This window comes from Diceros bicornis, chromosome 25, assembly GCF_020826845.1.
Source record: "Diceros bicornis minor isolate mBicDic1 chromosome 25, mDicBic1.mat.cur, whole genome shotgun sequence".
NCBI classification, from domain to species: Eukaryota; Metazoa; Chordata; class Mammalia; order Perissodactyla; family Rhinocerotidae; genus Diceros; species Diceros bicornis.
In genome coordinates this window covers 20,848,294-20,853,940 of record NC_080764.1, presented here as the reverse complement: position 1 = coordinate 20,853,940, position 5,647 = coordinate 20,848,294, and positions in this window count along the sequence as shown.

Here is a 5,647-nt window from a genome sequence, read left to right as displayed (position 1 = left end):
AATAGTTGAGTAAATATAATGGACTCTTTTCTCATCTTAAAATTCTTTACAAATTTATATGGGGGGCCGACCCCGTGGTGTAGTGGTTAAGTGTGCGCGCTCTGCTGCTGGCAGCCCGGGTTCAGATCCTGGGCGCGCACCAACACACTGCTTGTCAGGCCATGCTGTGGCGGTGCCCCATATAAAGTGGAGGAAGATGGGCACAGATGTTAGCCCAGGGCCAGTATTCCCCAGCAAGAAATGAGGAGGATTGGCATGGATGTTAGCTCAGGGCTGATCTTCCTCACACACACACACACAAAATTTGTATGACTGTTGAAAGGAAAATTTATAACGTTGTCTGGTGGAATTTTCAATATATGTAATACACATGATGTAATACATAATAGATGTAATACATATTACAACTATACATGAAAGAGGAGACTATAGGGATCTATTTGGTTGTAAGCCTTTTATATTTTTCTTGAAGTGGTAAAATATTAACTCTAAGCATATTGTAAAAGGTTATACATGAATATTGTGATCTCTAGAGCAATACTGTGAAGGTAATACAAAGAGATATATCCAGGAAGCCAATAGAGAAATTAGAGTGAAATAACATAAAAAATTCACATAAAAAAAGGTAAGAAAGGGGAAACAAAAGAACAAAAACTAGAGGGGACCAACAGAAAACTAATAAAATGGGAGATGTAATCCAAACATATAAATAATTACATTAAATCTAAATCAATTAAAGGATAGAGATGGATCTTTTTTTTAAAAAAAGACAGAACTCTATGCTGTCTACAAGAAATTCACTTTAAATATAGTGATATAGATAGGTTAAAAGTAATAGGACAGAAAATATATAATATGCAAACACTGACAAAAAGAGAGCTGGAGTGACTATATTAATATCAGACAAAGTACACTTTAGAATAGGGAAAATTACTAGCGATAAAGAGGAACATTACATAATTAAAAAGAGTCAATTTACCAAGAAGACATAACAATCCTAAATGTGCACATATCAAATAACAGAGCTTTAAAATATAAGAAGCAAAAACCGATAGGACTAAAAGGAGAAATAGAAAAATTCACAATTATAGGAATTTTAAACATTCTTTTATCAATAATTGATAAAACAATTAAAAAGAAAATCAGCAAGAATATAGTAGACTTCAACAACACTATTAACCAACTTGACCTGATTGATATTAATAGAACAATCTACCCAGGAAGAGTGGAAAACACATTTTTTCAAGTGCACATGGAACATTCACTAAGAGAGAATATATTCTGAGCCATAGGAAGAAGAACAACAACAACAAATTAACAAATTTAAAAGAATTGTAATCATACAGAGTGTGTTCTGTGACCATAAATAATTAAACCAGAAATCAATAAAATAAAGATATCTGGAAAATTAATAAATATTTGGAAATTAAAAAACACACTTTTAAATAACTTGTTGAAGAAGAAACCTCAAGGGAAATCAGAAAATATTTTTGATCTGAATGAAAATGAAAATACAGCATATCAAAATTTATGGAAAGTGCTTTAAAGGAAATTTATAGTATTAAATGTTTATATTAGAAAATACTTTTCAATCGTTAATTTAAGTTTGCACTTTAAGAAACTAAAATTAAAGAGCAAATTAAACTCAAAAGCAAAATTAAGATTTTGATAAAAAGCAGAAATTAATAAAGTTGGAAAAACTTAATGAAACAAAAAATATTTTTTTCTTAAAAAAGAAAACAACAAATTTGGTAACTCTCTAGCTAGAATGACCAAAAAAATTGAAAAATAAAAAAGACAGAAGAGGGCCGGCCCCATGGCTTAGTGGTTATGTGCACGCGCTCCGCTGCTGGCGGCCCGGGTTCGGATCCCGGGCGCGCATCGACGCACCACTTCTCCAGCCATGCTGAGGCCGCCTCCCACATACAGCAACTAGAAGGAAGTGCAGCTATGACGTACAACTATCTACTGGGGCTTTGGGGGAGAAAAAAAAAAACTTAAAAAAAAAAAAGACAGAAGAGACACAAATTATCAATATCAAGAATAAAGGGAGATATCACTATAGACCCTACGGGCATTCAAAGGATAAGAACAATGCTATGCCCATAAATTTGACAACTTAGATGAAATGGACCAATTACTTGAAAAGCACAAACTGCCAAAACTCATACAAGAAGAAATATAAAAAATGAATAGTCCTATATCTATTTTAAAAATTGAATTTGTAATTAAAAACCTTCCAGCAAAGAAAACTCCAGGCCAAATAATTTCATTGGCAAATTTTACCAAACATCTTAGAAGAAGATAATACCAATTCCATACAAAATTTTCCAGAAAATTAAATATGATGGAACACTTCCCAACTCATTTTATGTGGCCAGTATCACCCTAATACCAAGACCAGACAAACAAAATACAAGAAAAGAAAACTACAGACCAATAGCCCTCATCAACATAGGTACAAAAATCCTCAACAAAATATTAACATATCAAATCCATCCATATTTTTAAAAAAAAGGATATTAGAGTTTGTCCAGTGGTATGCTGTTTAACAAACTGTTCTTTGGATTAAAAAGCACTGATTTTATAGTATTTTCCAATTTCCATGGTGTAAATATACTCCCACCATGGCGAACTCCAAGCTACCCATGTGAAGCTACTAATCACATAGCTGGGAAGAGATGTACACAATCTACTCTCATGAGCTGGTGGAAACTGGCTTCATAACCCATGTTTAAGAATCTGGTCTTGGGGCCGGCCCTATGGCTTAGCTGTTAAGTGCGCGCGCTCTGCTGCTGGAGGCCCGGGTTCGGATCCCGGGCGCGCACCGACGCACCGCTTCTCCGGCCATGCTGAGGCCGTGTCCCACATACAGCAACTAGCAGGATGTGCAACTACGACATACAACTATCTACTGGGGCTTTGGGGGAAAAAAAGGAGGAGGATTGGCAATAGATGTTAGCTCAGAGCCGGTCTTCCTCAGCAAAAAAAAGAGGAGGATTAGCACGGATGGATGTTAGCTCAGGGCTGATCTTCCTCACAAAAAAAAAAAAAAAGAATTTGGTCTTTATCATAAAGACAACGGAGAACATTTGAAGTTTTTGTACAGGAACAGATTTGTGTCTTAGAATGATCCCTCTTGCTTCAGACTAAAGAATGGATTGGAGGTGGGCAAGGTTGGAGCCAGAACGACCACTTATGAATTGCTTATTAGTGTTACTAAGCAATGGTGATGGCCTAAACTTGGGTTGTGGAATCTAAGATGGAGGAGGTGGACACTTCTGAAATATTTTTAAGATATAAGCTTGATGAGGGATCAAATTGGTTATAGGGTATGAGACAAAAACACGGGAGTCACACATTCCATCTAGGAAGGCCTAATACTTTTTTTTTTAAAGAAGACCAGCAGATTTATTTTCCCACTGATATTTTTGTTTTGTTTAGTTTTGTTGAGGGAGATTTGCCCTGAGCTAACATCTGTTGCCAATCTTCCTGTATTTTGCATATGAGCCGCTGTCACAGCACGGCCACTGATGAGTGCTGTGTTGGGTTCCAGGTCCCCAGCCCAGGGACCGAACCCAGGTCGCCAAAGTGGAGCGTACTGAACTTAACAACTAGGCCACCGGGGCTGGCCCCCTAGTACCTATTTTTGACAAACAGAGGCATGCATAGTTTTCATGGAACAATTTTCTTTTTCTGGAATTTCTCAGTTCTATGACAATGAGTAGTTGTTAACCTATGGAACAACACTGGTATTTTAAAAAATTTCACTCAAAGTGAAGCACCAGACTCTCATGCTCTTTTAATTAGTTGTACCTCTAAGGTTCATTATTGAATGCCTACTTGTGCCATGTACTGTTCTAGGTACTTGGGATATATTACTGAATGAAAATATACACCTGTTTTTGTGGAAATTATATTCTGGCTGTGGGGTGAGGGGAAGGCAGGAGATAGGACATTAAACATAGTATAAAAGCAAGTGACATAATATGGCAGAGAGTGAAAAGTATTTTATAAAATAAAAAGAAAATGTGAAGCAAATTAAGAAGAGTGCAGGAGCGATGGTGAGGCAGAATTTTAGAATTAAGTATGGCGGTTACAGAAGGACTCATTCAATAAGTAACATTTGAGCAAAGGCTCAGGGAGATGGAAAAGCTATTAACAGTGACTTTATTCCTGTCATTGAGATCAAATACATCCTCTTCTCTAGTATTCTTGTTTCACCTCCATGTCTGGTCATTGTGCTGTGTTACAAAATCAGATTTCTTTCCTCAGTCTCCCAGTTTTTCCTCACCTACTTGGGAAGGCAGGTTTAGGGGCACTTTTCCATGTTTCTGTGATATTCCAAGCACCCCTCCACCACAGCATTTGCCCCAAGTGCCAGTAAATGCCTCTTTCCTTGGTTAATTTTCCCGCTGGACTGAACTTCTCAAGAATTTTGACTGTCTCATTTAATTTTATATTTCCAGTGCCTGTAGCATGTCTGACACAAAAGAGGTGCCCAATAAATATGCCCTTACAGAATTGATGGATCTAATATTCTAATGAATTTCTCATTGACAGGAAACTCAAGATTTGTAATCAACTCTAATCATGGGATTTGATAGGAAGTGAGAAGTTTAATTATTTGATTTCGCTATCATCTCTTTGTCCTCTTCATGTATTTTTGCCACTTCTGTGGGAGCAGCTTTGAAAGTGCAGATCAGAAATAGTATGTCGGTCTATGGTCTATGCCTGTATGTAAAAAGCCCATTGTGATGTATGCGTGTAGCCAAACTAGTAGTAGATATACAGGTTCTTTGGCAAGAAAGAGAAGGAATATAATAGTTCTGTCTGAGTGGCCGGGGTGTCAAAGCACTAGGCGCCTCATAAACGCTTAGTAAGATAAGAGGTAGGCTAGACCAACCAAAAGTCTGAAACACTTAAAAGCTAAAGCAGGCAGTGATGTTTTTGCTTATTTATTTATTTTGTGTCTGTTTTTGGGGGGAGGGAGGAGTAAAGAACTCTTCAGTAATGATTGAACTACTTAGGGTATATAGAGTTCATCTTTGTGTTTTGACCTTCAAAGATAGAAATTTAATGGCGTTATCAAATGACAGTTAAAACACACATGCATACACACATTCACACTTACACACGTACTAGTGAGGACTGGTGAAGAAAATGTGAAAACAGGACAGCTTGAGTGGTGGTTGCCACAAGTAAGTATACTGAGTAGAGTAATTGGCTGATTACTAATCTGATATCTGTTATTAGAGCATTTTATAGATCTTTAGCAGTTATCCCTGAGGAATCCATGAGACGCCAAGAAAACATTTCTCTTGAAGAAGGAGATTGTATGCCCTGAGCACCCCTAGTCTTGTTAGGGTTTCAAAGGGATGAGAGAAGTATGGATGAATGAAGGAAGATCTTGGAGTTCCATATAAAATGAATCCTCTGAGTAATGGTCTGAGGAATCAGTTCCAAGATGAATAGTGGAATATTGGTTCTTGGGACCTTAATGGAGTTTCCACTGTCTCTGCAATCAAGACATCCATTCGTTCAATCAAGCAATCTTTACTGACTACTCTATTACCACGCATTAGGAACTGGGAAACATGGAGACGAATAAGACACATTCCTGTCCTCTTGGAATTCACGGTGAACA